Source organism: Leptonychotes weddellii, chromosome 13 (genome assembly GCF_054177405.1).
Source record: "Leptonychotes weddellii isolate Sample4059 chromosome 13, ASM5417740v2, whole genome shotgun sequence".
Taxonomy (NCBI): domain Eukaryota; kingdom Metazoa; phylum Chordata; class Mammalia; order Carnivora; family Phocidae; genus Leptonychotes; species Leptonychotes weddellii.
The window spans coordinates 33616181-33628507 of NC_138381.1; the positions used below are offsets into that span (position 1 = coordinate 33616181).

The 12327-nt window shown below is 40.5% G+C and overlaps 1 long non-coding RNA gene across 1 annotated transcript; it reads right to left on the bottom strand.

Annotated features, from left to right (window-relative positions):
• Positions 1–4353: 4353 nt before the first annotated feature.
• Positions 4354–12238, bottom strand: LOC145716689 (uncharacterized). The gene is made up of 3 exons (XR_014139489.1): positions 11944–12238; positions 6722–6872; positions 4354–6357 (listed from the first exon to the last, which is right to left on the bottom strand). It is a non-coding gene; the product is annotated as an uncharacterized LOC145716689 (long non-coding RNA).
• Between the last annotated feature and the right edge of the window lie 89 nt (positions 12239–12327).

A 12327-nucleotide genomic window follows, 5' to 3' on the forward strand; every position in this document is an offset into this window, starting at 1 on the left:
CTCAGGAAGTCTATTCCCCCACATTTTCCCGTGTTTGGAAGCATTTATGAGGAATATATGTTTGCTATGGGAGAGTAAGACTTTCATATACAGTGTCATGTATTACTTTCCTTTAAGCATCTATCAGATGCACTTGTGCAAGAGTTTTAAAAAGCATGTGGAGGGGCGCCTGGGTGGCTCAGTCAGTTAAGCGTCTGCCTTCGGCTCAGGTCATGATCCCGGGGTCCTGGGATCAGCGGGGGAGCCTGCTTCTCCCTCTGCCTCTGCCTGCCGCTCCCCCTGCTTGTGCTCTCGCTATCTCTGTCTCCCTCTCTCTCTGTCATATAAATAAAATCTTTAAAAAAATTAAGCCATTGTTTAAAAAAAAAATCATGTGAAAATAACAAAAAAAAAAGATTTTATTTATTTGAGAGAGAGAATGAGAGAGAGAGAGAGAGAAAGCACATGAGAGGGGGGAGGGTCAGAGGGAGAAGCAGACTCCCTGCTGAGCAGGGAGCCCGATGTGGGACTCGATCCCGGGACTCCAGGATCATGACCTGAGCCGAAGGCAGTCGCTCAACCAACTGAGCCACCCAGGTGCCCCATATCCTTTTTTTACTGTATGGTGTTACCATAAAAAAATAAGCTCTCTACTTCCACTTTATCATAGCTGAAAACACTTGGCAAATGGGAAGGGGTTATGAAGTAAAAATGATAGCATTTATCAAAGTCTGTTATAGGCTTATACATAATTCTCTGAATCCTTATGACAAGTCTGCAATATAGACCTGGTGAGTTACAAGTCACAGATGAAGAAGATGAAGTTCAGTTAAATTCATTGGTTTGATGAAAGTCTCAGTGCTACTTAATGCCACAGACTTAAACTCCTATTAGCCTCTAAAGCTGAAAAATTTGGGAGTTTCAGGATGGGCACCCCTATCTTAAAAGAGATTTCCCAATCTGATATCCAATGTCTTTTTTTCTCCATTTCCTTTGAAACATGTGATTCCATTATTAGAGATGAGGCACACATCCTGAGCTCCATGAAGTTGGCTGGTTGTGGACTTTTTTTTTCTTCAGTTCAGTGGATGTACATGGTGCTGGATAGGGAGGCATGAAATAGCAAGGTAATTGCCTGCCAAACAGGCTGAGCTTGCTGGGCTGCACCATAAAATGCCAGGCTTTGAACAAAGGAGAACCAGCCTAGTATTTTAGGACTTGCCTAGAACATACTCTAATAGTTCTAGAGAAACATTGCCAAACAAGCATGTTCATAAATGTCAGACCAACGTAGCGATGGATCTGAAAACCATTCATTCAACAAATATTTATTGAGCTCCTGCTATGACCAGATGCTGTTCAACACAGTATTTTGTTAATTAGAAAAACAGATGAAAATCCCCACCCTAATAAAACTTTTATTCTAGTAAGAATAGACAGACAATAAGATAAATAGATAACGTATATATAGTGTATTAGAAAGTGATATTTTGGGGCACCTGGCTGGCTCATTCAGTGGAGCATGTGACTCTTGATCTCGGGGTCGTGAGTTCAAGCCCCATGTTGGGTGTAGAGCTTACTTTAAAAAAAAAGTGATATTTTACCCCCCAAAAAAGGGTGGGATAATGGAATCAGATATTCTCATGAAAAGAAAAGTCCCCAGGAAGATATTGCTAATCTAAGAGTCAATTCTCATCCTCATCTTGGTCTATTAGCAACATTTGACATTTGATCATTCCCTCTTTCAAATGCATTATTCAGGGTTTCTAGGATTCCACACTACCAGTTTCCTACTCTCTCAATGGCTATTCCTTTGGATATGTTTAGCTTATTTCTTCTCCATTTCCCAACTTCTAAATACTGGTGTGCCCTGAGTTCAGTCTTCACCTTCTCTCACTGGGTTATAACAAGTGCGTAGTCTCCCTGCTTGCCCCCACCCCTCACCCAGCCTCTCCTCAACACAGCAGGTAGAGTGGGGTGGTTTTTCCTTTTTTTTTTTTTCATTAAAATGTAAGTAAGATCGTGTCATTTTTCTGCTCAACATTTTCCAGCAATTTTCCATCTCGGACTAAAAGCCGAAGTCCCTGCAATGGTCTACAAGGCGCTGTATGCTCGTTCTTCCCTCCCTGGACCTCGGCTTACTCTCTGCCTCCTATTACGCTGCTCTCTGATCACTGCCTCCAGCCACAGGAGTTCTTGCTGTTTCTAGAGCCACACCAGGCACGCTCCTGTCCTAGGGCCTCTGCATTTGCTATTCCCTCTGCTGGGAACACTCTGAAATAGCTGCCTGACTCATTCATGCTTCCTTTCCTTCAGATCTCAAAATATCATCTTATTAAGGCTTTCCCTGGCTGAGCAATTTAAAAATTCTAACATAAATAAATAAATAATATAAACAAATTTATATTTATTTAAATTTATTAAATTATTTATTGTGATATCTTTGTATTTATTTGAATAATTAATGTATTAATTAGTTAATTAATTAAAATTCTTTTTTTAAGATTTTATTTATTTATTTGAGAGAGAGAATGAGAGAGAGAGAGCACATGAGAGGGGGGAGGGTCAGAGGGAGAAGCAGATCCCCCGCCGAGCAGGGAGCCCGATGCGGGATTCGATGCGGGACTCGATCCAGGGACTCCAGGATCATGACCTGAGCCGAAGGCAGTCGCCTAACCGACTGAGCCACCCAGGCGCCCAATTAATTAAAATTCTAACACACATTACCACCACCACCCCCAACCAATTACTTTTGCTCATGGCACTTACCCCAGCATGCCGTGTATTTACACTTACATACATGGTTCATTCTTTACCTCCATGTGAGCTCTATGAGGGGCAGAGGTTTTTTGTCTGTTTCATTCATTGCTGTATTCCCAGTGCCTGGCTCATATTAGGTGTTCCGTCTGTCAGTGTTCTGCAGTCAAAGACCAGGAGGAACACGCCAGTAGTTCAAGTTAGGTTTTTGGCTATTGCAATGAGGGAGATTGTACACTAGGGGGAACCATGGAGCGGTTCAGTTAAGGGATGTTAAGAAGGACTTAACACATTCAGATTTTTATTAGGTGATTTGGGGGGATGGTTTCAAGGAAATGAGGCTCTTCTCTTGTTCAAGTATGTGTATTTTTGAATGATTTAATGAATGAATATAATGGTGGTCTTCATATACCTGAAGGGCTGTCATATGAAACTGACTGAAATTAGGCTCATTTTAAAAGATTTCAGAGGGCAGAGTTGGGACAATACATAAAGTAACAGAGTGAGCAAGGTTTCACTCACCATAAGAATTTTAACAAAATGAGCCCCTCTGCAGGAAGATGAATCCCAATAATTTGACTTCTCGACAGAAGCTGGAGGAATAATGGACTAGGATATTGTAGAAGTAACTAAGGCACTGAACAGAAGCCTGGACCTAATGGCCTCAGATTTTTGTGAGGTTCTGTGAAGATCTGCCAAAGCTCACGTGGCTTCCCAGCTTTCTTCCTATGACATTCCCAGGAAGAACCCAACACTGGCAGGGCGCCTGGGTGACGCGGTCGGTTAAGTGTCTGAGTCTTGGTTTCGGCTTAGGTCATGATCTCAGTGTAGTGAGATTGAGCCCTGGTGATGGGCTCCGCGCTCAATGCACAGTCTGCTTGAGATTCTCTCTCTCCCTCTCCTTCTACCTCCCCCTGCACTCTCTCTCTCTCTCTAATATAAATAAATAAATCTTAAAAAAAAAAAAAAGAATCAGACACTGGCTACCCTAAGATGAAAAAGAAGCTCTCTATGTTCTTTAGGATTTCACAGTTTAGAAGTGAAGACATGTATGAAAACAAACATAGGCAATGTAGTTCTTAAGGGCAGTTCTGAAGAAGTTGTTCTCACTGGGGGCAAAGTTGCCCCCATGGGACTTTTGGCCATGTATGGAAACATTTTTGGTTGTCACAAAGGGGAGGGGGTGCTACTCGTTATCTAGAAGGAGAGGCCATGGATGCTGCTAAGCATCCTATAATGTATAGGACAGCCCCCACATCAAAAGATTATCTGTCTCAAAATATCCATAGTGCCAGTGTTGAGCAACCCTGTTGTAGAGGGAAGGGCAAAGAGTCATAGCTACACAGGAGGGGGAATGGGTCTTGCTCCCTCTAGGAGACATGGAGAAAGGCTTTACAGAGGAGATAATATCTGAGCTAGGTTTTGAGGGAAGAATAGGAATTCCTTGGTAAAGAAATAAGTTAGAGGAACAGTCTAATATATTTATTGATATATTACTATATCAATAAATATATATATATTATTATGAAATAATCTAATGTCTGGAATTTGCTGCAAAATAATTCAGTGTGTGTGTGGGGGGGAAGGGTATGAGAAAGGGTGGAAGTTTGGCCAGGAGTTCATAATTGTTGAAACTGTTGATGGGTACATGGAGGTTCATTATATTTCTCTCTTAATTTTTGTATGTTCCTGAAATTTTGTATAATAAAAATTCAAATCAAGTTTTTTTCTTTTCTTATGGTAAAATATACATTATATAAAATTCACCATTTTAAAAAATATTTTATTTATTTATTTAGAGAGAGAGTGCTTGTGCAAGGGGGGGGTGCAGAGGGAGAGAGAGAATCTCAAGCTGACTCTGCACTGAGCATGGAGCCAGACTCAGGGGTAGGGGGCTCAATCCCATGACCCTGGGATCGTGACCTGAGCCAAAATCAAGAGTCAGATGCTTAACTGACTGAGCCACCCAGGCGCCCCATAAAATTTACCACTTTAACCATTTCTTAGGGTATAATTCAGTGGCGTCATGTATATTTACAATATTATGCAACTATCACCACTATTTCCTGAGCTTTTTAATCATCCCAAACAGAAATTCTGTACCCATTAGACAGTAACTCCCCATTCCTTCCTCTGCCCAGCCCCTGGTAACTCCTATTCTTTTTGTCTCTATGGATTTGCCTACTCTAGGTACCTACTATAAGTGGAATCAGACAGTATTTGTCCTTTTGCATCTGGCTTATTTCACTTAGCAAAGGGTTTCCAAAGTTCACCTGTGTTGTAACATGTATCAGGATTTAATTTCTTTTTATTGGTGAACAATATCCCATTGTATGTATATACTGCCTTTTGTGTGTACATTCACCTGTTGATTCAAGTTTTAAAAGGAAGTTCTTTATTGGGGAAAAGACAGGCAGTTGCAGGAAGGATATGGTTTGCATGTTTAAATGGATAGTGGAAAATGGAATTGCATAGGGTTTGGGAAATAAATTTGGCACTGCTAGAGGCTCAAGAACATAGGGAAGCTGTGAGCAATGGAGCTTCTGGGAATAGTGGACTCAATTAATCTGAACTTTGTACACGTACTAAGGATATGATCTTTTTCTTATTGGCAAGGGAAACCAGTGGAGGTCCTTCTCTGGCCCCAATCAAATATATTTCTTCTTTTTCTCGATCCATGCCTGTGGTCAAAAACTCAACCCATACTGAAATATATACATTGTAAAGAAGAAATTACCTGTTTTCTTACCCATAGAGCTAACCATTAATTCACAGTTTGATGTATATCCTATATTAGAGCTCACCAGCTGAAAGACCATAAGAACTACCTGAAGTTAAAGTTGGGGGGAGGGGGTTGGTAACTTTTTCTTTTTCTTTTTCCTTTTTCTTTTTTTAAAGTAATCTCTACACCCAACATGGGGCTCACGCTCAGGACCCCGAGATCAAGAGTGGTGTGATCTCCCAACTAAGCCAGCCAGACACCCGCTAAATTTAGGTTTATTTAATTTGCTGCAGCAAGAAAGAACACTCATCAGAGAAACTGTGGGTGTGTCTTTAAGAAAGAATTGGGAAGGGCTTATTAGAAGGTTTGAGCTTGTGTTGGCTGATTCTGTGGTGGTTTTAGGGAAAGTGGGGGTGCTGTCAGGAAGCAGGGGCAATTTGGTGAGTGGGTAGATCTTTGGTAATTTTTATCTACAATACCAAAGGATTAAGGTGGGGTTAGAGCTATCAGTGGTAAAGGACCTGTAATCAGTTTGTTCGTTATAAGAGGAAGATGTTAGCAATTTCTGTGGTTTCAAAATGGCCTCCACTCTGCTTTGTTCCACTAAAGTTACAGAATGGCTTTGTCTGATTATTATTTATATCCTGTGAGGGTAGCTGATGATTGGTTAGGAACACTACAGCCTAGCTATCCACTTGCAGGGTTATCTTTTTCCTTTCTCACTTCCCCATTTTAGCAGGGGGCAGATGAAGTCAGCCTGCAGGATATATTGTTCTCTGAAGTTCAGATCCACTGTCAAGATTCCATTCATTGGAAGGTTGTTTGGAGAACATCATCTATTGTTGAACTCAAGTCCGTACTTCACGTTCCTTTTGTTGGAAGATGAGCTGTTGAATCATCTGAAGAGACAATGACTGTATGGCAGTATTTACACGTACAGGAAAATCAGCCAAAGTACCTGATCTCCTAATTTATCTGTTTCCTGGAATAGTTTAGTAGTACTAACGATTTCAGAGAAGTCTGTAGGGATCTAAGTATAGTGGACGCTGAACAAGGCGGGGCTTAAGGGTGCCAAACTCCCTGCACAGTCAAAAATCCATGTATAACTTTTGACTCCCCCAAAACTTAACTACCAATAGCTTACCAACAACATAAACATTTAACACATATTTTGTATGTTATATGTATTATATATTGTATTCTTACAATAAAGTAAGCTAGAGAAAAGAAAATGTTATTACAAAAATCATAAGGAAGGGTCACCTGGGTGGCCCAGTCGGTTAAGTATCTGCCTTTGGCTCAGGTCATGATCCCAGAGTCCTGGGATCAAGCCCCAGGGCTCCTTGCTCAGCGGAGAGCCTGCTTCTCCCTCTCCCTCTGCCTGCAGCTCCCCCTGCTTGTGCGCGCTCTCTCTCTCTGTTAAATAAATAAATAAAATCTTAAAAAAAAAAAGAAAAAGAAAATTGTAAGGAAGAGAAAATACATTTACAGTACTGTACTGTAAAAAATCCAAGCATAAGTGGACCCATGTAGTTCAAACCCATGTTGCTAAAGGGTCAGCCGTACATTTTTCTTTCTTTTTTTTTATTAACAAAAAATGTATTATTTGTTTCAGGGGTACATTTTTCTTTTAAGATAGTACATATTGCACCTTGAGGATCTAATATATCTGGAGCTGCTCTATTTTGATCATTGCCTATCCAAGTTTATGAACTTTTGAGAGGGGTTCTAAGACTTTAGTAGCTTACCATTACCTTTGCTGCTATTTCCTTACCTTACCATGTAAGATCCCCTCCCCCCCCAACACACACACACACTTTTTGGTGGAGACAGGATTGTCCCTTCCTAGTATGACATGATAGGGATTATAGACTTTTGAATATTTTGCCTGTTGTGGTGTAAGCTGTATACAGACTTGTTAGTGGGGCACCTGGCTGGCTTAGTCGGTAGAGCATGCTATTCTTGATCTTGGGGTCGTGAGTTCAAGCCCCATGTTGTGGGGTAGAGATTACTTAAAAGAAAAAAAAAAAAGAATGTTAGTAATTGAAATTAACCAGGAAATCAACTGAATTTTTACAAGGAAAGACACTGGTGGGAACTCAAAGGTGGCCTTTGAGGTGGCCCTCAAAGGAAAGTGGATACAAACATAGCAGCTGGTTTTATTATATGTTTTAGCTAAATCATAAAAAATCACACTAGGTATTAGACTCAATACCAATGACTAGAGATGAAAAGAACTGGGGTGCCTGGGTGGCTCAGTCAGTTAAGTGTCCAATTCTTGATTTCGGTTCAGGTCATGATCTCAGGGTCATGAGATCCAGCCATGCATCAGGCTCTTTGCTGGCCATGGTGCCTGCTTAAGACTCTCTCTCTCCCTCTGCCTCTCCTCCCGTTCGTTTGTGCATGCGCACGCGTGCACACACACACACACACACACTCTCTCTCTCTCAAAAAAAAAGAAAAAAAAAGATAAAAAGAACAATATTAGGAATAGGGCCTTATAGGGATTGTGCTCAAGAGGTATCAGGTGTCTTAAACCAAAAGAGAGGAAGAAAAATAACAAAAAAATAAAGAATAGGGGCACCTCGCTGGCTCAGTCGGTAGAGTATTTGACTCTTGGATCTCAGGGTCATGACTTCGAGCCCCACATTAAGTGGACTGCATTGAAATTGAAGATTGCTTTGAGTAATAATTGCCATATTAACAATGCAAGTTGGGGCGCCTGGGTGGCTCAGTTGGTTAAGCGACTGCCTTTGGCTCAGGTCATGATCCTGGAGTCCCAGGATCGAGTCCCACATCAGGCTCCCTGCTCAGTGGAGAGTCTGCTTCTCCCTCTGACCCTCCCCCTTCTCATGTGCTCATTCTCTCTCTCAAATAAATAAATAAAATCTTTAAAAACAAACAAAAAAAAAACAATGCAAGTCTTTCAATCCATGAACAAGGTATATCTATCCACTTATTTAGGTCTTCTTCGATTTCTTTCAATAATATTTTGTAGTTTTCAGTATATACTTGAAAATCTCCTTGGTTACATTTATTCCAAAGTATTTTATTATTTTTCATATTATTGTAAATGGGGTTATTTTACTAATTTCATTTTCAAATTGTTCATTGCTAGTATGTAGAACTACAACTGATTTTTGTGTATTTATCTGGTATCCTGTTATTTTGCTGAATTAATTTATTAGCTCTAGTGCTTTTGTGGATTCTTTAGGATTTCTTTTTTGAGGATTTTTTAATATATAAGATCATGTCTTCTGCAAATAGAGATCATTTTACCTCCTCCTTTCCAATTTGGATACTTTGTATTTCTTTTTATTACCTAATTGCTATGGCTAGAACTTCCAGTATAATGTTGAATAGAAGTGGCAAAAATATATATGCTTGTCTTGTTCCTGATCTTAGGAGGAAAGCTTTCAGTTTTAAATCATTGAATATAATGTTAGCTATGGGCCTTCCCATATACTTTTTTTAAAAAAGTATTTTATTTATTTATTTGACAGAAAGAGAGAGCACAAGCTGGGGGAGTGGCAGGCAGAGGGACAAGGAGAAGCAGGCTTTCTGCCGAACAGGGAACCCAATGTGGGGCTCGATCCCAGGACCCTGGGATCATGACCTGAGCTGAAGGCAGACACTTAACCAACTGAGCCACCCAGGCGCCTTCCCATACACTTAATATGTTCAAAAAGTTTCCTTTTATTCCTACTTTGGTGAGTGGTTTTGTTTTTTTTTTATCATGAAATGGTGCTGGATTTTTTTTCATCATTTGAAATGATCATGTGTTTTTTCCTTCATTCTATTAATATGGCATATAATATTGATTGAATTTTGTGTTTGAACCACCCTTGCATTCTTGAGATAAATCGCACTTGGTCATGATGCATAATCCTCTTAATAGGATGCTGGATTGGGTTTGCTAGTATTTTGCATCCATATTCATAAACAATATTGGTCTATAGTCTCTTCTTGCAATAGGCTTTTTTTAAGTTGAAGGAGCACATCTCTTTGTTACTTAGTGGTTATTCCAGGAAAGCCAAAGATAGTTATGGAAAAAATGCATTATTCTGAATTTGAGACCTGTATTTGGAAAGACAAAATCAAGAAGTATAGTCAGAGGCTATTATGAAAATAAGTCATAATTATCTAAGGGCAAGGGTGCCAGGGTGGTTCAGTGGGTTAAGCATCTACCTTCGACTCTGGTCATGATCTCAGGGTTCTGGGATTGAGTCCTGCCTTGGGCTCCCTGCTCAGCAGGGAGTCTGCTTCTCCCTCTCCCTCTACCCCTCCCCCGGCTCATGCAATCTCTCTCTCTCTCTCTCTTTCTCAAATAAACAAATAAAATCTTTTTAAAAAATTATCTAAGGGCATATGCAGTTACAACCAATATTTTGAAAACACAGCAATAATTAACAATGTCAATAAATATAGATCTAACCGTTCCATGTGGAAAGCTGTGTTACACACAAGTACAGAATACTGTGTAAGTCCATAGCAGGAGCAGACAAATCAGACTGAGAACTAAAACAAACAGAAGCGTTGGTGCTTTGGCTGAGTCACTAAGAGCAAAATCTAGCTGGGGAGAGAATATATAAACTATATAATTATAAATAACACAGATTAGTAGTGTAAGGCATTCAAATCAGTAAATGATACAGGAAGAAACTTTTTACATACATTGGACTGGTTGGGAAAGAAAAGAAGGTGGAATTTATGGTGGTCTTTAAATTTCAGGTAGAATTGAAGTAGAGAAGAAGGGAGTGTGAAGAACTGGAATCTTAGGTGAAATTTAGCAATTTTGGTGGCTGCAGGGTTCACGGAAGGGGATAGTGTTGAAGATACATTGAGGTCTCAGAAGATAGATAAGTTAAACTCTAAGTTCAGGCTAAAAACTAGACTAAACAGTTTGGAAAAACAAAAGGATGTACAATAGGGAAAGAAGCATGAAGAGATAGGAATAGATATTGGAGTGAAAGGAAGAGAGAGGAGAGTTATTTCACCTCTTGAGATATCCTCTGAACCTCATAGTAACATTAAAAATTGGAATGATAAACTATAATTATAATCAAACAAAAAAACATAATTGCTGCCTACTTGGTGCAAAGTTCTTGAACAGTGCTTCTCAAAAGGTAAGAATTCCTGTGGTTTTTTATTTATCTTTCTTGAAGTTTATATTAATATTTGGAATGTGACGGTATCTACCTTTCTGCTTCCTTTGTGAACTCATAGTACTATGTTAAAATGTATGGATTTGGGGGTGCCTGGGTGGCTCAGTTAAGCATCTGCCTTCAGCTCAGGTCATGATCCCAGGGTCCTGGGATCGAGCCCCGCATCGGGCTCCCCGCTCCGCGGAAGCCTGCTTCTCCCTCTCCCACTCCCCCTGCTTGTGTTCCCTCTCTCGCTGTATCTCTCTCTGTCAAATAAATAAAATCTTAAAAAATAAAAAGTATGGATTTGTCATACATCATAAGTCATTTGTCACATGTCAAAATGTTGGATTTTTTTTAAAGATCATTTATTTATTTATTTATTAGAGAGAGAGAGAGAGCAGAATGGGGGGGTGGGGAGTGGGGCAGAGGGAGAAGCCGCCTCCCCAGCAAGCAGAGAGCCCTAGGCTGGGCTTGATCCCAGCACAGGATCATGACCTGAGCCAAAGGCAGACGCTTAACCAAATGAGCCAGGCACCCAAAATGCTGGATTAATTAGGAGATTTCTGAAATTAATTTTTAATTATATAAGAAATACATGAACCCATTCTTGTAAAAAATAAAAACAATATAGACACAGGTTAAGGGCTCCAATTCTGATCCTGTCTTTGACACCACTATTAAAGTAGTGTGTATTCCTCCAAACTTTTTGCCATGCATTTACATACTTATGAATTCATATGCAGGGCGCCTGGGTGGCTCAGTTGGTTAAGCGACTGCCTACGGCTCAGGTCATGATCCTGGAGTCCCTGGATCGAGTCCCGCATCGGGCTCCCTGCTCGGCAGGGAGCCTGCTTCTCCCTCTGACCCTCCCCCCTCTCATGTGCTCTCTCTCTCATTCTCTCTGTCTCAAATAAATAAATAAAATCTTAAAAAAAAAAAAAAAGAATTCATATACAATATATACTTTTATTTTTTTAAAGATTTTATTTATTTATTTAGAGAGAGAAAGAGAGAGCATGAGCAGGGGGAGGGGGAGAGGCAGAGGGAGAGGGAGAAAAAGAATCCCAAGCCGACTCCTTACTAAGCAGGGAGCCCAGTGGGGTGGCTGGATCCCACAACCCTGAGATCAGAACCTGAGCCGAAATTAAGAGTCTGAGGCTCAACCGACTGAGCCACCCAGGTGCCCCCCAATATATACTTTCATAAAACGAATGTTATACTGTATTTTTCACTCTGAAACTTAAAAAAACCCTCCAATCCACCACTGGATTTATTAATCTTTTAAACTGCTACGTATATTCTATAATATGCAGTATCACAATTAATCTTGCCATTTACCTTCTGTGAATGTCCCAACTCTTAGGGTTAGTGAGCCAGACCGAACAGCTAGCATACAGCTTCTTGTGCAAACATGCTGCTGTTTCCCTAGCACTGATGGCAATTAGCCAAATTGCAGGGTCATAGGGAAGGTGCAATTTTAAATGTAATATATCACGCCAAATAGTCTTCCAAATTGGCTGTACCAATTTACACGCCAATGTAGAGAGTTTTTTTTTTTTAGCCAGTGTAGAGATTTTTAATCACTCCTTTTTCAGCAGATAGTTTTACCCTAGAAGGCGTCCAGGCTGGGCAAACCCCACCCCTCCCCTGGCCAAAACCCAGGCGGCACGCCCCCGTGTGCCTCCCGTGCGCCAGTTTTGGCCCCGTCCTTTCGCTCCGAGG